A 19,769-nucleotide genomic window follows, 5' to 3' on the forward strand; every position below is an offset into this window, starting at 1 on the left:
ATTGCAGACAAGGATTTCCTAAATCATATAGGAAATTAATTTTCTCATGTTAGTAAACAAAATGCTTAGCAGAAAGGGAGATGCCACCATGAATGTTTGAACCCTGGGTCATATAGTTTACTTAGAGTCTCTTCCCAGGTCCATCAGGGTATTGGGTTCAAAGTAAGGCAAAGGTTAGAATCCCAGTGTGGACTAGCAGTGTTTATTTGAGGTTGATGTAAAAACTTTGCTGGGACTTGCACAAGTTGTAAGAAAAGAGTTAGCGTCATTGACATTGTGGTGAAAGCTCAGCAAAAGCAGCCACCTTTGTAGCTGTAAACAGTCAAGGGCAGGGATTGAATGATAAGCATGAGTGAGGAAGCACAGGCTTTTGCAAAGTCTCCGAGGACATTTACAACAAGAGGAGCAAATACTCTACAGAAGTGACAAGAACAGAGCTCAACGACCACGAAGGGACTCGAACCCTCAATCTTCTGATCCGAAGTCAGACGCCTTATCCATTAGGCCACGCGGTCTCATGCCTCTTTATGAAGAAACCATTTTCCACTGGAAACAGCCACCGCATAGGAAAAGACGCTCAAGGAGCACAAAGGATTTCATTTGTTAGAGCAGGCACATGACATTGCTGTCTAAGGTATTGCAGTGATCCAAAATGGCAGTTTGATGAGTGTTTTCAGAGAAAAAAACATGCCTTGCAGTGTTCATGAAGTCTTCTAGGCTAAGTTTGTGGTTGTCTCTTCTCTGTTAAGTATAGTCATTTTGCCAGCTGCATGGGTACATAGTACAACGCTTGTCAGGATGGCCGAGTGGTCTAAGGCGCCAGACTCAAGAGGCTTCTCTTCCCTTCTCATGGGCCTTCTGGTCTCCGAATGGAGGCGTGGGTTCAAATCCCACTTCTGACAGAGCTTTTTCACTTTGTCCATCATGGCACATTGGTCAGGCCTGCCAAAACAAGCTCTTGGGTCTTTTCATTTACTAGGCTCTTCAAAGGGCCTTCTCAACAGCAACCTCACATGGACTTTTGGAAAATCTCGCAGAAAAGGAACAAGGCCGACTTTTTTCTACAAGCTTTTTAACACACGTTTTACAAACTGACAAATTCCATCCCCTTTGGCACACCTACAGTCATATGGGTTAGCTCATCTTCTCTTCTAGTTCACTTCATCAGGATCAGAAGCTTTGGAGGCAATTTGTTTTGCTAAATCTTAAAAGGTTAGTGTACAGGTAAAGTGACAAATATGTAAGGAGACCGAACTCAGGAGATAGGTTTTGGCAATAACTTACAGGTCTTCCCTGTATGTTCTGACCTTTGGTGAAAGAGGTGGGGTTATTCCCTCTTCTGACAAGACTCATTTGTTGAAATTTCAACGGACCCTTCCTTGAAAAGAGTTCAGGTTGCAAGAAAACCAATTGCAGTGTTCCATTTGCGGTGTGGATCATATCTTTTCAGAGGAAATGACAGACATACTTTCCAAATTTCAGGCAAGAACTCTTCATATAAATTGGGAACCGAGGCAACCTTTTGAAATTGTTGAGCTTGCAACAAGAAGGAATCGCATCGTGCCACTTAACATGCTGTGTCTGCACCTTTGTAAAAGTCTGGCTTACAGCAGAATTGCAGACAAGGATTTCCTAAATCATATAGGAAATTAATTTTCTCATGTTAGTAAACAAAATGCTTAGCAGAAAGGGAGATGCCACCATGAATGTTTGAACCCTGGGTCATATAGTTTACTTAGAGTCTCTTCCAAGGTCCATCAGGGTATTGGGTTCAAAGTAAGGCAAAGGTTAGAATCCCAGTGTGGACTAGCAGTGTTTATTTGAGGTTGATGTAAAAACTTTGCTGGGACTTGCACAAGTTGTAAGAAAAGAGTTAGCGTCATTGACATTGTGGTGAAAGCTCAGCAAAAGCAGCCACCTTTGTAGCTGTAAACAGTCAAGGGCAGGGATTGAATGATAAGCATGAGTGAGGAAGCACATGCTTTTGCAAAGTCTCCGAGGACATTTACAACAAGAGGAGCAAATACTCTACAGAAGTGACAAGAACAGAGCTCAACGACCACGAAGGGACTCGAACCCTCAATCTTCTGATCCGAAGCCAGACGCCTTATCCATTAGGCCACGCGGTCTCATGCCTCTTTATGAAGAAACCATTTTCCACTGGAAACAGCCACCGCATAGGAAAAGACGCTCAAGAAGCACAAAGGATTTCATTTGTTAGAGCAGGCACATGACATTGCTGTCTAAGGTATTGCAGTGATCCAAAATGGCAGTTTGATGAGTGTTTTCAGAAAAAAAAACATGCCTTGCAGTGTTCATGAAGTCTTCTAGGCTAAGTTTGTGGTTGTCTCTTCTCTGTTAAGTATAGTCATTGTGCCAGCTGCATGGGTACATAGTACACCGCTTGTCAGGATGGCTGAGTGGTCTAAGGCGCCAGACTCAAGAGGCTTCTCTTCCCTTCTCATGGGCCTTCTGGTCTCCGAATGGAGGCGTGGGTTCAAATCCCACTTCTGACAGAGCTTTTTCACTTTGTCCATCATGGCACATTGGTCAGGCCTGCCAAAACAAGCTCTTGGGTCTTTTCATTTACTAGGCTCTTCAAAGGGCCTTGTCAACAGCAACCTCACATGGAATTTTTGAAAATCTCGCAGAAAAGGAACAAGGCCGACTTTTTTCTACAAGCTTTCTAACACACGTTTTACAAACTGACAAATTCCATCCCCTTTGGCACACCTACAGTCATATGGGTTAGCTCATCTTCTCTTCTAGTTCACTTCATCAGGATCAGAAGCTTTGGAGGCAATTTGTTTTGCTAAATCTTAAAAGGTTAGTGTACAGGTAAAGTGACAAATATGTAAGGAGACCGAACTCAGGAGATAGGTTTTGGCAATAACTTACAGGTCTTCCCTGTATGTTCTGACCTTTGGTGAAAGAGGTGGGGTTATTCCCTCTTCTGACAAGACTCATTTGTTGAAATTTCAACGGACCCTTCCTTGAAAAGAGTTCAGGTTGCAAGAAAACCAATTGCAGTGTTCCATTTGCGGTGTGGATCATATCTTTTCAGAGGAAATGACAGACATACTTTCCAAATTTCAGGCAAGAACTCTTCATATAAATTGGGAACCGAGGCAACCTTTTGAAATTGTTGAGCTTGCAACAAGAAGGAATCGCATCGTGCTACTTGACATGCTGTGTCTGCACCTTTGTAAAAGTCTGGCTTACAGCAGAATTGCAGACAAGGATTTCCTAAATCATATAGGAAATTAATTTTCTCATGTTAGTAAACAAAATGCTTAGCAGAAAGGGAGATGCCACCATGAATGTTTGAACCCTGGGCCATATAGTTTACTTAGAGTCTCTTCCCAGGTCCATCAGGGTATTGGGTTCAAAGTAAGGCAAAGGTTAGAATCCCAGTGTGGACTAGCAGTGTTTATTTGAGGTTGATGTAAAAACTTTGCTGGGACTTGCACAAGTTGTAAGAAAAGAGTTAGCGTCATTGACATTGTGGTGAAAGCTCAGCAAAAGCAGCCACCTTTGTAGCTGTAAACAGTCAAGGGCAGGGATTGAATGATAAGCATGAGTGAGGAAGCACAGGCTTTTGCAAAGTCTCCGAGGACATTTACAACAAGAGGAGCAAATACTCTACAAAAGTGACAAGAACAGAGCTCAACGACCACGAAGGGACTCGAACACTCAATCTTCTGATCCGAAGTCAGACACCTTATCCATTAGGCCACACGGTCTCATGCCTCTTTATGAAGAAACCATTTTCCACTGGAAACAGCCACCGCATAGGAAAAGACGCTCAAGGAGCACAAAGGATTTCATTTGTTAGAGCAGGCACATGACATTGCTGTCTAAGGTATTGCAGTGATCCAAAATGGCAGTTTGATGAGTGTTTTCAGAGAAAAAAACATGCCTTGCAGTGTTCATGAAGTCTTCTAGGCTAAGTTTGTGGTTGTCTCTTCTCTGTTAAGTATAGTCATTGTGCCAGCTGCATGGGTACATAGTGCACCGCTTGTCAGGATGGCCGAGTGGTCTAAGGCGCCAGACTCAAGAGGCTTCTCTTCCTTTCTCATGGGCCTTCTAGTCTCTGGATGGAGGCGTGGGTTCAAATCCTACTTCTGACAGAGCTTTTTCACTTTGTCCATCATCGCACATTGGTCAGGCCTGCCAAAACAAGCTCTTGGGTCTTTTCATTTACTAGGCTCTTCAAAGGGCCTTCTCAACAGCAACCTCACATGGACTTTTGGAAAATCTCGCAGAAAAGGAACAAGGCCGACTTTTTTCTACAAGCTTTCTAACACACGTTTTACAAACTGACAAATTCCATCCTCTTTGGCACACCTACAGTCATATGGGTTAGCTCATCTTCTCTTCTAGTTCACTTCATCAGGATCAGAAGCTTTGGAGGCAATTTGTTTTGCTAAATCTTAAAAGGTTAGTGTACAGGTAAAGTGACAAATATGTAAGGAGACCGAACTCAGGAGATAGGTTTTGGCAATAACTTACAGGTCTTCCCTGTATGTTCTGACCTTTGGTGAAAGAGGTGGGGTTATTCCCTCTTCTGACAAGACTCATTTGTTGAAATTTCAACGGACCCTTCCTTGAAAAGAGTTCAGGTTGCAAGAAAACCAATTGCAGTGTTCCATTTGCGGTGTGGATCATATCTTTTCAGAGGAAATGACAGACATACTTTCCAAATTTCAGGCAAGAACTCTTCATATAAATTGGGAACCGAGGCAACCTTTTGAAATTGTTGAGCTTGCAACAAGAAGGAATCGCATCGTGCCACTTGACATGCTGTGTCTGCACCTTTGTAAAAGTCTGGCTTACAGCAGAATTGCAGACAAGGATTTCCTAAATCATATAGGAAATTAATTTTCTCATGTTAGTAAACAAAATGCTTAGCAGAAAGGGAGATGCCACCATGAATGTTTGAACCCTGGGTCATATAGTTTACTTAGAGTCTCTTCCAAGGTCCATCAGGGTATTGGGTTCAAAGTAAGGCAAAGGTTAGAATCCCAGTGTGGACTAGCAGTGTTTATTTGAGGTTGATGTAAAAACTTTGCTGGGACTTGCACAAGTTGTAAGAAAAGAGTTAGCGTCATTGACATTGTGGTGAAAGCTCAGCAAAAGCAGCCACCTTTGTAGCTGTAAACAGTCAAGGGCAGGGATTGAATGATAAGCATGAGTGAGGAAGCACAGGCTTTTGCAAAGTCTCCGAGGACATTTACAACAAGAGGAGCAAATACTCTACAGAAGTGACAAGAACAGAGCTCAACGACCACGAAGGGACTCGAACCCTCAATCTTCTGATCCGAAGTCAGACGCCTTATCCATTAGGCCACACGGTCTCATGCCTCTTTATGAAGAAACCATTTTCCACTGGAAACAGCCACCGCATAGGAAAAGACGCTCAAGGAGCACAAAGGATTTCATTTGTTAGAGCAGGCACATGACATTGCTGTCTAAGGTATTGCAGTGATCCAAAATGGCAGTTTGATGAGTGTTTTCAGAAAAAAAAACATGCCTTGCAGTGTTCATGAAGTCTTCTAGGCTAAGTTTGTGGTTGTCTCTTCTCTGTTAAGTATAGTCATTGTGCCAGCTGCATGGGTACATAGTACACCGCTTGTCAGGATGGCCGAGTGGTCTAAGGCGCCAGATTCAAGAGGCTTCTCTTCCCTTCTCATGGGCCTTCTGGTCTCCGAATGGAGGCGTGGGTTCAAATCCCACTTCTGACAGAGCTTTTTCACTTTGTCCATCATGGCACATTGGTCAGGCCTGCCAAAACAAGCTCTTGGGTCTTTTCATTTACTAGGCTCTTCAAAGGGCCTTCTCAACAGCAACCTCACATGGACTTTTTGAAAATCTCGCAGAAAAGGAACAAGGCCGACTTTTTTCTACAAGCTTTCTAACACACGTTTTACAAACTGACAAATTCCATCCCCTTTGGCACACCTACAGTCATATAGGTTAGCTCATCTTCTCTTCTAGTTCACTTCATCAGGATCAGAAGCTTTGGAGGCAATTTGTTTTGCTAAATCTTGAAAGGTTAGTGTACAGGTAAAGTGACAAATATGTAAGGAGACCGAACTCAGGAGATAGGTTTTGGCAATAACTTACAGGTCTTCCCTGTATGTTCTGACCTTTGGTGAAAGAGGTGGGGTTATTCCCTCTTCTGACAAGACTCATTTGTTGAAATTTCAACGGACCCTTCCTTGAAAAGAGTTCAGGTTGCAAGAAAACCAATTGCAGTGTTCCATTTGCGGTGTGGATCATATCTTTTCAGAGGAAATGACAGACATACTTTCCAAATTTCAGGCAAGAACTCTTCATATAAATTGGGAACCGAGGCAACCTTTTGAAATTGTTGAGCTTGCAACAAGAAGGAATCGCATCGTGCCACTTAACATGCTGTGTCTGCACCTTTGTAAAAGTCTGGCTTACAGCAGAATTGCAGACAAGGATTTCCTAAATCATATAGGAAATTAATTTTCTCATGTTAGTAAACAAAATGCTTAGCAGAAAGAGAGATGCCACCATGAATGTTTGAACCCTGGGTCATATAGTTTACTTAGAGTCTCTTCCAAGGTCCATCAGGGTATTGGGTTCAAAGTAAGGCAAAGGTTAGAATCCCAGTGTGGACTAGCAGTGTTTATTTGAGGTTGATGTAAAAACTTTGCTGGGACTTGCACAAGTTGTAAGAAAAGAGTTAGCGTCATTGACATTGTGGTGAAAGCTCAGCAAAAGCAGCCACCTTTGTAGCTGTAAACAGTCAAGGGCAGGGATTGAATGATAAGCATGAGTGAGGAAGCACATGCTTTTGCAAAGTCTCCGAGGACATTTACAACAAGAGGAGCAAATACTCTACAGAAGTGACAAGAACAGAGCTCAACGACCACAAAGGGACTCGAACCCTCAATCTTCTGATCCGAAGTCAGACGCCTTATCCATTAGGCCACGCGGTCTCATGCCTCTTTATGAAGAAACCATTTTCCACTGGAAACAGCCACCGCATAGGAAAAGACGCTCAAGAAGCACAAAGGATTTCATTTGTTAGAGCAGGCACATGACATTGCTGTCTAAGGTATTGCAGTGATCCAAAATGGCAGTTTGATTAGTGTTTTCAGAAAAAAAAACATGCCTTGCAGTGTTCATGAAGTCTTCTAGGCTAAGTTTGTGGTTGTCTCTTCTCTGTTAAGTATAGTCATTGTGCCAGCTGCATGGGTACATAGTACACCGCTTGTCAGGATGGCTGAGTGGTCTAAGGCGCCAGACTCAAGAGGCTTCTCTTCCCTTCTCATGGGCCTTCTGGTCTCCGAATGGAGGCGTGGGTTCAAATCCCACTTCTGACAGAGCTTTTTCACTTTGTCCATCATGGCACATTGGTCAGGCCTGCCAAAACAAGCTCTTGGGTCTTTTCATTTACTAGGCTCTTCAAAGGGCCTTCTCAACAGCAACCTCACATGGACTTTTTGAAAATCTCGCAGAAAAGGAACAAGGCCGACTTTTTTCTACAAGCTTTCTAACACACGTTTTACAAACTGACAAATTCCATCCCCTTTGGCACACCTACAGTCATATGGGTTAGCTCATCTTCTCTTCTAGTTCACTTCATCAGGATCAGAAGCTTTGGAGGCAATTTGTTTTGCTAAATCTTAAAAGGTTAGTGTACAGGTAAAGTGACAAATATGTAAGGAGACCGAACTCAGGAGATAGGTTTTGGCAATAACTTACAGGTCTTCCCTGTATGTTCTGACCTTTGGTGAAAGAGGTGGGGTTATTCCCTCTTCTGACAAGACTCATTTGTTGAAATTTCAACGGACCCTTCCTTGAAAAGAGTTCAGGTTGCAAGAAAACCAATTGCAGTGTTCCATTTGCGGTGTGGATCATATCTTTTCAGAGGAAATGACAGACATACTTTCCAAATTTCAGGCAAGAACTCTTCATATAAATTGGGAACCGAGGCAACCTTTTGAAATTGTTGAGCTTGCAACAAGAAGGAATCGCATCGTGCTACTTGACATGCTGTGTCTGCACCTTTGTAAAAGTCTGGCTTACAGCAGAATTGCAGACAAGGATTTCCTAAATCATATAGGAAATTAATTTTCTCATGTTAGTAAACAAAATGCTTAGCAGAAAGGGAGATGCCACCATGAATGTTTGAACCCTGGGCCATATAGTTTACTTAGAGTCTCTTCCCAGGTCCATCAGGGTATTGGGTTCAAAGTAAGGCAAAGGTTAGAATCCCAGTGTGGACTAGCAGTGTGTTAAGCTTGGAGGTGTAATCTCCACAGTCAGCATACAACACATAAGCTGACGTGAAGGAGGTACACACACCAGCACAAGGGATCAGGATATCCCCAGTTTAGTGGAGGAGAGGACTGACTCCAATAGGAGATTGTGGTGCACAGAGCCGGTGCAGATCTGAACAGCCACAAACACTTTCGTAATAACGTCTCAGCGCAAAGTAGCGCTGAGCGCATAAACCAGGACTGAGGAGATCAGGACAGGTAGACAGAATGAACGCTTGCTAGCTAGCGATTACTTAGCGACAGCAAGCGTCCAAAACCAGACAGACTGGAATGAGGCAGCCAATGCGTTGCGGCGATGGCGTGCCTCACAAAGACAGGACAGGAGAGACAGGAAATAGCAGGATCGAGATAGATGAACGTAACACAGATAAATATACAATAAGTATGTTTTCCTAGCGTATTACAATTACAGCTATCAATGAAACTATTCGTAACGTCTGACTAACATATGTATATATTGGCAATGAACCGATATATGACATAAGCAGGAACTCTGACTAAGACTGAAGTAATACAGGGAACAGGACTCAGAAGGATTCGCTATCTCTTCGCAGAGATGAACGCAATCCACAAACAGGACCAGGAACAGGATTCAGAAGGATTCGTTATCTCTTCGCAGAGATGAACGCAATCCACAAACAGGACCAGGAACAGGATAACTAGCTCAGCACGGGTGTTCACGATACGCGCAAACTACCAAAACGTGCTGGAAAACTGACTAACTGAACACAGGAAATAAACAGTTCGTGTACGTATATATCAGCGACACTGATATATTAACGTAACACGAATACAAGGAAAATAACAAAATGCGCAAGTATGCGTATATATTGGCGATGAACCAATATATGACACAAGACAAGCAAGTAGCAACTTCTAGAAAAAGAGCAGAACTAGGAGGACTCGCTGACCCCTTCGCAGGAGTCAGCGCAGTCCACACGGACCAGGAACGAGGTGGGGCACGAGCAGAGTAACAGATAGAATCTGAAACTATGATAGCCCCTGAGGCATTGCAGGAAGCAGTTCTTTATACTGAGGTCATCCAATGGGAGCAGACCTGCAGATTCCCACACAAGTGAATGGTAATTAATCACAGGCTGATAGCAGGAAAAGGCAGACAATGATATGCAGCCTGCAGGAAAGGGACCGCCCCTCCACTGCAGCAGACAATGTTTGTTTACACAAAAGCATATTAAACTGTCATAAACTTCAGAGCGACTGCAGATGGAATCAGCAACTAGTTTAAGTGCAAACCAAACTATGCAAGCAAATGCATGTAATGACATTAGAACTGCTTGGTTTGCAATACCAGTGCAGTCAGCAGTAAACGCTACAGAAGCGATCATAACACAGTGTTTATTTGAGGTTGATGTAAAAACTTTGCTGGGACTTGCACAAGTTGTAAGAAAAGAGTTAGCGTCATTGACATTGTGGTGAAAGCTCAGCAAAAGCAGCCACCTTTGTAGCTGTAAACAGTCAAGGGCAGGGATTGAATGATAAGCATGAGTGAGGAAGCACAGGCTTTTGCAAAGTCTCCGAGGACATTTACAACAAGAGGAGCAAATACTCTACAGAAGTGACAAGAACAGAGCTCAACGACCACAAAGGGACTCGAACCCTCAATCTTCTGATCCGAAGTCAGACGCCTTATCCATTAGGCCACACGGTCTCATGCCTCTTTATGAAGAAACCATTTTCCACTGGAAACAGCCACCGCATAGGAAAAGACGCTCAAGGAGCACAAAGGATTTCATTTGTTAGAGCAGGCACATGACATTGCTGTCTAAGGTATTGCAGTGATCCAAAATGGCAGTTTGATGAGTGTTTTCAGAGAAAAAAACATGCCTTGCAGTGTTCATGAAGTCTTCTAGGCTAAGTTTGTGGTTGTCTCTTCTCTGTTAAGTATAGTCATTGTGCCAGCTGCATGGGTACATAGTGCACCGCTTGTCAGGATGGCCGAGTGGTCTAAGGCGCCAGACTCAAGAGGCTTCTCTTCCCTTCTCATGGGCCTTCTAGTCTCCGAATGGAGGCGTGGGTTCAAATCCCACTTCTGACAGAGCTTTTTCACTTTGTCCATCATCGCACATTGGTCAGGCCTGCCAAAACAAGCTCTTGGGTCTTTTCATTTACTAGGCTCTTCAAAGGGCCTTCTCAACAGCAACCTCACATGGACTTTTGGAAAATCTCGCAGAAAAGGAACAAGGCCGACTTTTTTCTACAAGCTTTCTAACACACGTTTTACAAACTGACAAATTCCATCCTCTTTGGCACACCTACAGTCATATGGGTTAGCTCATCTTCTCTTCTAGTTCACTTCATCAGGATCAGAAGCTTTGGAGGCAATTTGCTTTGCTAAATCTTAAAAGGTTAGTGTACAGGTAAAGTGACAAATATGTAAGGAGACCGAACTCAGGAGATAGGTTTTGGCAATAACTTACAGGTCTTCCCTGTATGTTCTGACCTTTGGTGAAAGAGGTGGGGTTATTCCCTCTTCTGACAAGACTCATTTGTTGAAATTTCAACGGACCCTTCCTTGAAAAGAGTTCAGGTTGCAAGAAAACCAATTGCAGTGTTCCATTTGCGGTGTGGATCATATCTTTTCAGAGGAAATGACAGACATACTTTCCAAATTTCAGGCAAGAACTCTTCATATAAATTGGGAACCGAGGCAACCTTTTGAAATTGTTGAGCTTGCAACAAGAAGGAATCGCATCGTGCCACTTGACATGCTGTGTCTGCACCTTTGTAAAAGTCTGGCTTACAGCAGAATTGCAGACAAGGATTTCCTAAATCATATAGGAAATTAATTTTCTCATGTTAGTAAACAAAATGCTTAGCAGAAAGGGAGATGCCACCATGAATGTTTGAACCCTGGGTCATATAGTTTACTTAGAGTCTCTTCCAAGGTCCATCAGGGTATTGGGTTCAAAGTAAGGCAAAGGTTAGAATCCCAGTGTGGACTAGCAGTGTTTATTTGAGGTTGATGTAAAAACTTTGCTGGGACTTGCACAAGTTGTAAGAAAAGAGTTAGCGTCATTGACATTGTGGTGAAAGCTCAGCAAAAGCAGCCACCTTTGTAGCTGTAAACAGTCAAGGGCAGGGATTGAATGATAAGCATGAGTGAGGAAGCACAGGCTTTTGCAAAGTCTCCGAGGACATTTACAACAAGAGGAGCAAATACTCTACAGAAGTGACAAGAACAGAGCTCAACGACCACGAAGGGACTCGAACCCTCAATCTTCTGATCCGAAGTCAGACGCCTTATCCATTAGGCCACGCGGTCTCATGCCTCTTTATGAAGAAACCATTTTCCACTGGAAACAGCCACCGCATAGGAAAAGACGCTCAAGGAGCACAAAGGATTTCATTTGTTAGAGCAGGCACATGACATTGCTGTCTAAGGTATTGCAGTGATCCAAAATGGCAGTTTGATGAGTGTTTTCAGAAAAAAAAACATGCCTTGCAGTGTTCATGAAGTCTTCTAGGCTAAGTTTGTGGTTGTCTCTTCTCTGTTAAGTATAGTCATTGTGCCAGCTGCATGGGTACATAGTACACCGCTTGTCAGGATGGCCGAGTGGTCTAAGGCGCCAGACTCAAGAGGCTTCTCTTCCCTTCTCATGGGCCTTCTGGTCTCCGAATGGAGGCGTGGGTTCAAATCCCACTTCTGACAGAGCTTTTTCACTTTGTCCATCATGGCACATTGGTCAGGCCTGCCAAAACAAGCTCTTGGGTCTTTTCATTTACTAGGCTCTTCAAAGGGCCTTCTCAACAGCAACCTCACATGGACTTTTGGAAAATCTCGCAGAAAAGGAACAAGGCCGACTTTTTTCTACAAGCTTTCTAACACACGTTTTACAAACTGACAAATTCCATCCCCTTTGGCACACCTACAGTCATATGGGTTAGCTCATCTTCTCTTCTAGTTCACTTCATCAGGATCAGAAGCTTTGGAGGCAATTTGTTTTGCTAAATCTTAAAAGGTTAGTGTACAGGTAAAGTGACAAATATGTAAGGAGACCGAACTCAGGAGATAGGTTTTGGCAATAACTTACAGGTCTTCCCTGTATGTTCTGACCTTTGGTGAAAGAGGTGGGGTTATTCCCTCTTCTGACAAGACTCATTTGTTGAAATTTCAACGGACCCTTCCTTGAAAAGAGTTCAGGTTGCAAGAAAACCAATTGCAGTGTTCCATTTGCGGTGTGGATCATATCTTTTCAGAGGAAATGACAGACATAATTTCCAAATTTCAGGCAAGAACTCTTCATATAAATTGGGAACCGAGGCAACCTTTTGAAATTGTTGAGCTTGCAACAAGAAGGAATCGCATCATGCTACTTGACATGCTGTGTCTGCACCTTTGTAAAAGTCTGGCTTACAGCAGAATTGCAGACAAGGATTTCCTAAATCATATAGGAAATTAATTTTCTCATGTTAGTAAACAAAATGCTTAGCAGAAAGGGAGATGCCACCATGAATGTTTGAACCCTGGGCCATATAGTTTACTTAGAGTCTCTTCCCAGGTCCATCAGGGTATTGGGTTCAAAGTAAGGCAAAGGTTAGAATCCCAGTGTGGACTAGCAGTGTTTATTTGAGGTTGATGTAAAAACTTTGCTGGGACTTGCACAAGTTGTAAGAAAAGAGTTAGCGTCATTGACATTGTGGTGAAAGCTCAGCAAAAGCAGCCACCTTTGTAGCTGTAAACAGTCAAGGGCAGGGATTGAATGATAAGCATGAGTGAGGAAGCACAGGCTTTTGCAAAGTCTCCGAGGACATTTACAACAAGAGGAGCAAATACTCTACAAAAGTGACAAGAACAGAGCTCAACGACCACAAAAGGACTCGAACCCTCAATCTTCTGATCCGAAGTCAGACACCTTATCCATTAGGCCACGCGGTCTCATGCCTCTTTATGAAGAAACCATTTTCCACTGGAAACAGCCACCGCATAGGAAAAGACGCTCAAGGAGCACAAAGGATTTCATTTGTTAGAGCAGGCACATGACATTGCTGTCTAAGGTATTGCAGTGATCCAAAATGGCAGTTTGATGAGTGTTTTCAGAGAAAAAAACATGCCTTGCAGTGTTCATGAAGTCTTCTAGGCTAAGTTTGTGGTTGTCTCTTCTCTGTTAAGTATAGTCATTGTGCCAGCTGCATGGGTACATAGTGCACCGCTTGTCAGGATGGCCGAGTGGTCTAAGGCGCCAGACTCAAGAGGCTTCTCTTCCCTTCTCATGGGCCTTCTGGTCTCCGAATGGAGGCGTGGGTTCAAATCCCACTTCTGACAGAGCTTTTTCACTTTGTCCATCATGGCACATTGGTCAGGCCTGCCAAAACAAGCTCTTGGGTCTTTTCATTTACTAGGCTCTTCAAAGGGCCTTCTCAACAGCAACCTCACATGGACTTTTGGAAAATCTCGCAGAAAAGGAACAAGGCCGACTTTTTTCTACAAGCTTTCTAACACACGTTTTACAAACTGACAAATTCCATCCCCTTTGGCACACCTACAGTCATATGGGTTAGCTCATCTTCTCTTCTAGTTCACTTCATCAGGATCAGAAGCTTTGGAGGCAATTTGTTTTGCTAAATCTTAAAAGGTTAGTGTACAGGTAAAGTGACAAATATGTAAGGAGACCGAACTCAGGAGATAGGTTTTGGCAATAACTTACAGGTCTTCCCTGTATGTTCTGACCTTTGGTGAAAGAGGTGGGGTTATTCCCTCTTCTGACAAGACTCATTTGTTGAAATTTCAACGGACCCTTCCTTGAAAAGAGTTCAGGTTGCAAGAAAACCAATTGCAGTGTTCCATTTGCGGTGTGGATCATATCTTTTCAGAGGAAATGACAGACATACTTTCCAAATTTCAGGCAAGAACTCTTCATATAAATTGGGAACCGAGGCAACCTTTTGAAATTGTTGAGCTTGCAACAAGAAGGAATCGCATCGTGCCACTTGACATGCTGTGTCTGCACCTTTGTAAAAGTCTGGCTTACAGCAGAATTGCAGACAAGGATTTCCTAAATCATATAGGAAATTAATTTTCTCATGTTAGTAAACAAAATGCTTAGCAGAAAGGGAGATGCCACCATGAATGTTTGAACCCTGGGTCATATAGTTTACTTAGAGTCTCTTCCAAGGTCCATCAGGGTATTGGGTTCAAAGTAAGGCAAAGGTTAGAATCCCAGTGTGGACTAGCAGTGTTTATTTGAGGTTGATGTAAAAACTTTGCTGGGACTTGCACAAGTTGTAAGAAAAGAGTTAGCGTCATTGACATTGTGGTGAAAGCTCAGCAAAAGTAGCCACCTTTGTAGCTGTAAACAGTCAAGGGCAGGGATTGAATGATAAGCATGAGTGAGGAAGCACAGGCTTTTGCAAAGTCTCCGAGGACATTTGCAACAAGAGGAGCAAATACTCTACAGAAGTGACAAGAACAGAGCTCAACGACCACGAAGGGACTCGAACCCTCAATCTTCTGATCCGAAGTCAGACGCCTTATCCATTAGGCCACGCGGTCTCATGCCTCTTTATGAAGAAACCATTTTCCACTGGAAACAGCCACCGCATAGGAAAAGACGCTCAAGGAGCACAAAGGATTTCATTTGTTAGAGCAGGCACATGACATTGCTGTCTAAGGTATTGCAGTGATCCAAAATGGCAGTTTGATGAGTGTTTTCAGAAAAAAAAACATGCCTTGCAGTGTTCATGAAGTCTTCTAGGCTAAGTTTGTGGTTGTCTCTTCTCTGTTAAGTATAGTCATTGTGCCAGCTGCATGGGTACATAGTACACTGCTTGTCAGGATGGCCGAGTGGTCTAAGGCGCCAGACTCAAGAGGTTTCTCTTCCCTTCTCATGGGCCTTCTGGTCTCCGAATGGAGGTGTGGGTTCAAATCCCACTTCTGACAGAGCTTTTTCACTTTGTCCATCATGGCACATTGGTCAGGCCTGCCAAAACAAGCTCTTAGGTCTTTTCATTTACTAGGCTCTTCAAAGGGCCTTCTCAACAGCAACCTCACATGGACTTTTGGAAAATCTCGCAGAAAAGGAACAAGGCCGACTTTTTTCTACAAGCTTTCTAACACACGTTTTACAAACTGACAAATTCCATCCCCTTTGGCACACCTACAGTCATATGGGTTAGCTCATCTTCTCTTCTAGTTCACTTCATCAGGATCAGAAGCTTTGGAGGCAATTTGTTTTGCTAAATCTTAAAAGGTTAGTGTACAGGTAAAGTGACAAATATGTAAGGAGACCGAACTCAGGAGATAGGTTTTGGCAATAACTTACAGGTCTTCCCTGTATGTTCTGACCTTTGGTGAAAGAGGTGGGGTTATTCCCTCTTCTGACAAGACTCATTTGTTGAAATTTCAACGGACCCTTCCTTGAAAAGAGTTCAGGTTGCAAGAAAACCAATTGCAGTGTTCCATTTGCGGTGTGGATCATATCTTTTCAGAGGAAATGACAGACATACTTTCCAAATTTCAGGCAAGAACTCTTCATATAAATTGGGAACCGATGCAACCTTTTGAAATTGTTGAGCTTGCAACAAGAAGGAATCGCATCGTGCTACTTGACATGCTGTGTCTGCACCTTTGTAAAAGTCTGGCTTACAGCAGAATTGCAGACAAGGATTTCCTAAATCATATAGGAAATTAATTTTCTCATGTTAGTAAACAAAATGCTTAGCAGAAAGGGAGATGCCACCATGAATGTTTGAACCCTGGGCCATATAGTTTACTTAGAGTCTCTTCCCAGATCCATCAGGGTATTGGGTTCAAAGTAAGGCAAAGGTTAGAATCCCAGTGTGGACTAGCAGTGTTTATTTGAGGTTGATGTAAAAACTTTGCTGGGACTTGCACAAGTTGTAAGAAAAGAGTTAGCGTCATTGACATTGTGGTGAAAGCTCAGCAAAAGTAGCCACCTTTGTAGCTGTAAACAGTCAAGGGCAGGGATTGAATGATAAGCATGAGTGAGGAAGCACAGGCTTTTGCAAAGTCTCCGAGGACATTTACAACAAGAGGAGCAAATACTCTACAGAAGTGACAAGAACAGAGCTCAACGACCACGAAGGGACTCGAACCCTCAATCTTCTGATCCGAAGTCAGACGCCTTATCCATTAGGCCACGCGGTCTCATGCCTCTTTATGAAGAAACCATTTTCCACTGGAAACAGCCACCGCATAGGAAAAGACGCTCAAGGAGCACAAAGGATTTCATTTGTTAGAGCAGGCACATGACATTGCTGTCTAAGGTATTGCAGTGATCCAAAATGGCAGTTTGATGAGTGTTTTCAGAAAAAAAAACATGCCTTGCAGTGTTCATGAAGTCTTCTAGGCTAAGTTTGTGGTTGTCTCTTCTCTGTTAAGTATAGTCATTGTGCCAGCTGCATGGGTACATAGTACACCGCTTGTCAGGATGGCCGAGTGGTCTAAGGTGCCAGACTCAAGAGGCTTCTCTTCCCTTCTCATGGGCCTTCTGGTCTCCGAATGGAGGCGTGGGTTCAAATCCCACTTCTGACAGAGCTTTTTCACTTTGTCCATCATGGCACATTGGTCAGGCCTGCCAAAACAAGCTCTTGGGTCTTTTCATTTACTAGGCTCTTCAAAGGGCCTTCTCAACAGCAACCTCACATGGACTTTTTGAAAATCTCGCAGAAAAGGAACAAGGCCGACTTTTTTCTACAAGCTTTCTAACACACGTTTTACAAACTGACAAATTCCATCCCCTTTGGCACACCTACAGTCATATGGGTTAGCTCATCTTCTCTTCTAGTTCACTTCATCAGGATCAGAAGCTTTGGAGGCAATTTGTTTTGCTAAATCTTAAAAGGTTAGTGTACAGGTAAAGTGACAAATATGTAAGGAGACCGAACTCAGGAGATAGGTTTTGGCAATAACTTACAGGTCTTCCCTGTATGTTCTGACCTTTGGTGAAAGAGGTGGGGTTATTCCCTCTTCTGACAAGACTCATTTGTTGAAATTTCAACGGACCCTTCCTTGAAAAGAGTTCAGGTTGCAAGAAAACCAATTGCAGTGTTCCATTTGCGGTGTGGATCATATCTTTTCAGAGGAAATGACAGACATAATTTCCAAATTTCAGGCAAGAACTCTTCATATAAATTGGGAACCGAGGCAACCTTTTGAAATTGTTGAGCTTGCAACAAGAAGGAATCGCATCATGCTACTTGACATGCTGTGTCTGCACCTTTGTAAAAGTCTGGCTTACAGCAGAATTGCAGACAAGGATTTCCTAAATCATATAGGAAATTAATTTTCTCATGTTAGTAAACAAAATGCTTAGCAGAAAGGGAGATGCCACCATGAATGTTTGAACCCTGGGCCATATAGTTTACTTAGAGTCTCTTCCCAGGTCCATCAGGGTATTGGGTTCAAAGTAAGGCAAAGGTTAGAATCCCAGTGTGGACTAGCAGTGTTTATTTGAGGTTGATGTAAAAACTTTGCTGGGACTTGCACAAGTTGTAAGAAAAGAGTTAGCGTCATTGACATTGTGGTGAAAGCTCAGCAAAAGCAGCCACCTTTGTAGCTGTAAACAGTCAAGGGCAGGGATTGAATGATAAGCATGAGTGAGGAAGCACAGGCTTTTGCAAAGTCTCCGAGGACATTTACAACAAGAGGAGCAAATACTCTACAAAAGTGACAAGAACAGAGCTCAACGACCACAAAAGGACTTGAACCCTCAATCTTCTGATCCGAAGTCAGACACCTTATCCATTAGGCCACGCGGTCTCATGCCTCTTTATGAAGAAACCATTTTCCACTGGAAACAGCCACCGCATAGGAAAAGACGCTCAAGGAGCACAAAGGATTTCATTTGTTAGAGCAGGCACATGACATTGCTGTCTAAGGTATTGCAGTGATCCAAAATGGCAGTTTGATGAGTGTTTTCAGAGAAAAAAACATGCCTTGCAGTGTTCATGAAGTCTTCTAGGCTAAGTTTGTGGTTGTCTCTTCTCTGTTAAGTATAGTCATTGTGCCAGCTGCATGGGTACATAGTGCACCGCTTGTCAGGATGGCCGAGTGGTCTAAGGCGCCAGACTCAAGAGGCTTCTCTTCCCTTCTCATGGGCCTTCTGGTCTCCGAATGGAGGCGTGGGTTCAAATCCCACTTCTGACAGAGCTTTTTCACTTTGTCCATCATGGCACATTGGTCAGGCCTGCCAAAACAAGCTCTTGGGTCTTTTCATTTACTAGGCTCTTCAAAGGGCCTTCTCAACAGCAACCTCACATGGACTTTTGGAAAATCTCGCAGAAAAGGAACAAGGCCGACTTTTTTCTACAAGCTTTCTAACACACGTTTTACAAACTGACAAATTCCATCCCCTTTGGCACACCTACAGTCATATGGGTTAGCTCATCTTCTCTTCTAGTTCACTTCATCAGGATCAGAAGCTTTGGAGGCAATTTGTTTTGCTAAATCTTAAAAGGTTAGTGTACAGGTAAAGTGACAAATATGTAAGGAGACCGAACTCAGGAGATAGGTTTTGGCAATAACTTACAGGTCTTCCCTGTATGTTCTGACCTTTGGTGAAAGAGGTGGGGTTATTCCCTCTTCTGACAAGACTCATTTGTTGAAATTTCAACGGACCCTTCCTTGAAAAGAGTTCAGGTTGCAAGAAAACCAATTGCAGTGTTCCATTTGCGGTGTGGATCATATCTTTTCAGAGGAAATGACAGACATACTTTCCAAATTTCAGGCAAGAACTCTTCATATAAATTGGGAACCGAGGCAACCTTTTGAAATTGTTGAGCTTGCAACAAGAAGGAATCGCATCGTGCCACTTGACATGCTGTGTCTGCACCTTTGTAAAAGTCTGGCTTACAGCAGAATTGCAGACAAGGATTTCCTAAATCATATAGGAAATTAATTTTCTCATGTTAGTAAACAAAATGCTTAGCAGAAAGGGAGATGCCACCATGAATGTTTGAACCCTGGGTCATATAGTTTACTTAGAGTCTCTTCCAAGGTCCATCAGGGTATTGGGTTCAAAGTAAGGCAAAGGTTAGAATCCCAGTGTGGACTAGCAGTGTTTATTTGAGGTTGATGTAAAAACTTTGCTGGGACTTGCACAAGTTGTAAGAAAAGAGTTAGCGTCATTGACATTGTGGTGAAAGCTCAGCAAAAGTAGCCACCTTTGTAGCTGTAAACAGTCAAGGGCAGGGATTGAATGATAAGCATGAGTGAGGAAGCACAGGCTTTTGCAAAGTCTCCGAGGACATTTGCAACAAGAGGAGCAAATACTCTACAGAAGTGACAAGAACAGAGCTCAACGACCACGAAGGGACTCGAACCCTCAATCTTCTGATCCGAAGTCAGACGCCTTATCCATTAGGCCACGCGGTCTCATGCCTCTTTATGAAGAAACCATTTTCCACTGGAAACAGCCACCGCATAGGAAAAGACGCTCAAGGAGCACAAAGGATTTCATTTGTTAGAGCAGG

General features: G+C 43.1%; 22 non-coding genes across 22 annotated transcripts; 11 read left to right on the plus strand and 11 right to left on the minus strand.

The window, feature by feature from the left end:
- Positions 1–442: 442 nt before the first annotated feature.
- Positions 443–515, minus strand: TRNAR-UCG (transfer RNA arginine (anticodon UCG)). The gene has a single exon. It is a non-coding gene; the product is annotated as a tRNA-Arg (tRNA).
- Positions 516–792: 277 nt separating this feature from the next.
- Positions 793–902, plus strand: TRNAL-CAA (transfer RNA leucine (anticodon CAA)). The gene is made up of 2 exons: positions 793–830; positions 857–902. It is a non-coding gene; the product is annotated as a tRNA-Leu (tRNA).
- A 1,154-nt stretch (positions 903–2,056) lies between these two features.
- Positions 2,057–2,129, minus strand: TRNAR-UCG (transfer RNA arginine (anticodon UCG)). The gene has a single exon. It is a non-coding gene; the product is annotated as a tRNA-Arg (tRNA).
- Positions 2,130–2,406: 277 nt separating this feature from the next.
- TRNAL-CAA (transfer RNA leucine (anticodon CAA)) lies at positions 2,407–2,516 on the plus strand. The gene is made up of 2 exons: positions 2,407–2,444; positions 2,471–2,516. It is a non-coding gene; the product is annotated as a tRNA-Leu (tRNA).
- A 1,504-nt stretch (positions 2,517–4,020) lies between these two features.
- TRNAL-CAA (transfer RNA leucine (anticodon CAA)) lies at positions 4,021–4,130 on the plus strand. Its single transcript has 2 exons — positions 4,021–4,058; positions 4,092–4,130. It is a non-coding gene; the product is annotated as a tRNA-Leu (tRNA).
- A 1,154-nt stretch (positions 4,131–5,284) lies between these two features.
- TRNAR-UCG (transfer RNA arginine (anticodon UCG)) lies at positions 5,285–5,357 on the minus strand. The gene has a single exon. It is a non-coding gene; the product is annotated as a tRNA-Arg (tRNA).
- A 277-nt stretch (positions 5,358–5,634) lies between these two features.
- Positions 5,635–5,744, plus strand: TRNAL-CAA (transfer RNA leucine (anticodon CAA)). Its single transcript has 2 exons — positions 5,635–5,672; positions 5,699–5,744. It is a non-coding gene; the product is annotated as a tRNA-Leu (tRNA).
- A 1,154-nt stretch (positions 5,745–6,898) lies between these two features.
- Positions 6,899–6,971, minus strand: TRNAR-UCG (transfer RNA arginine (anticodon UCG)). Its single transcript has one exon. It is a non-coding gene; the product is annotated as a tRNA-Arg (tRNA).
- A 277-nt stretch (positions 6,972–7,248) lies between these two features.
- Positions 7,249–7,358, plus strand: TRNAL-CAA (transfer RNA leucine (anticodon CAA)). Its single transcript has 2 exons — positions 7,249–7,286; positions 7,313–7,358. It is a non-coding gene; the product is annotated as a tRNA-Leu (tRNA).
- Positions 7,359–9,914: 2,556 nt separating this feature from the next.
- Positions 9,915–9,987, minus strand: TRNAR-UCG (transfer RNA arginine (anticodon UCG)). Its single transcript has one exon. It is a non-coding gene; the product is annotated as a tRNA-Arg (tRNA).
- Positions 9,988–10,264: 277 nt separating this feature from the next.
- TRNAL-CAA (transfer RNA leucine (anticodon CAA)) lies at positions 10,265–10,374 on the plus strand. The gene is made up of 2 exons: positions 10,265–10,302; positions 10,329–10,374. It is a non-coding gene; the product is annotated as a tRNA-Leu (tRNA).
- Positions 10,375–11,528: 1,154 nt separating this feature from the next.
- On the minus strand, positions 11,529–11,601 carry TRNAR-UCG (transfer RNA arginine (anticodon UCG)). The gene has a single exon. It is a non-coding gene; the product is annotated as a tRNA-Arg (tRNA).
- A 277-nt stretch (positions 11,602–11,878) lies between these two features.
- TRNAL-CAA (transfer RNA leucine (anticodon CAA)) lies at positions 11,879–11,988 on the plus strand. The gene is made up of 2 exons: positions 11,879–11,916; positions 11,943–11,988. It is a non-coding gene; the product is annotated as a tRNA-Leu (tRNA).
- A 1,154-nt stretch (positions 11,989–13,142) lies between these two features.
- TRNAR-UCG (transfer RNA arginine (anticodon UCG)) lies at positions 13,143–13,215 on the minus strand. The gene has a single exon. It is a non-coding gene; the product is annotated as a tRNA-Arg (tRNA).
- Positions 13,216–13,492: 277 nt separating this feature from the next.
- Positions 13,493–13,602, plus strand: TRNAL-CAA (transfer RNA leucine (anticodon CAA)). Its single transcript has 2 exons — positions 13,493–13,530; positions 13,557–13,602. It is a non-coding gene; the product is annotated as a tRNA-Leu (tRNA).
- Positions 13,603–14,756: 1,154 nt separating this feature from the next.
- Positions 14,757–14,829, minus strand: TRNAR-UCG (transfer RNA arginine (anticodon UCG)). Its single transcript has one exon. It is a non-coding gene; the product is annotated as a tRNA-Arg (tRNA).
- A 277-nt stretch (positions 14,830–15,106) lies between these two features.
- TRNAL-CAA (transfer RNA leucine (anticodon CAA)) lies at positions 15,107–15,216 on the plus strand. The gene is made up of 2 exons: positions 15,107–15,144; positions 15,171–15,216. It is a non-coding gene; the product is annotated as a tRNA-Leu (tRNA).
- Positions 15,217–16,370: 1,154 nt separating this feature from the next.
- TRNAR-UCG (transfer RNA arginine (anticodon UCG)) lies at positions 16,371–16,443 on the minus strand. The gene has a single exon. It is a non-coding gene; the product is annotated as a tRNA-Arg (tRNA).
- A 277-nt stretch (positions 16,444–16,720) lies between these two features.
- TRNAL-CAA (transfer RNA leucine (anticodon CAA)) lies at positions 16,721–16,830 on the plus strand. The gene is made up of 2 exons: positions 16,721–16,758; positions 16,785–16,830. It is a non-coding gene; the product is annotated as a tRNA-Leu (tRNA).
- Positions 16,831–17,984: 1,154 nt separating this feature from the next.
- TRNAR-UCG (transfer RNA arginine (anticodon UCG)) lies at positions 17,985–18,057 on the minus strand. The gene has a single exon. It is a non-coding gene; the product is annotated as a tRNA-Arg (tRNA).
- A 277-nt stretch (positions 18,058–18,334) lies between these two features.
- On the plus strand, positions 18,335–18,444 carry TRNAL-CAA (transfer RNA leucine (anticodon CAA)). The gene is made up of 2 exons: positions 18,335–18,372; positions 18,399–18,444. It is a non-coding gene; the product is annotated as a tRNA-Leu (tRNA).
- Positions 18,445–19,598: 1,154 nt separating this feature from the next.
- Positions 19,599–19,671, minus strand: TRNAR-UCG (transfer RNA arginine (anticodon UCG)). Its single transcript has one exon. It is a non-coding gene; the product is annotated as a tRNA-Arg (tRNA).
- Positions 19,672–19,769: the final 98 nt, after the last annotated feature.

This window comes from Hyperolius riggenbachi, chromosome 8 (assembly GCF_040937935.1).
Source record: "Hyperolius riggenbachi isolate aHypRig1 chromosome 8, aHypRig1.pri, whole genome shotgun sequence".
NCBI lineage: Eukaryota > Metazoa > Chordata > Amphibia > Anura > Hyperoliidae > Hyperolius > Hyperolius riggenbachi.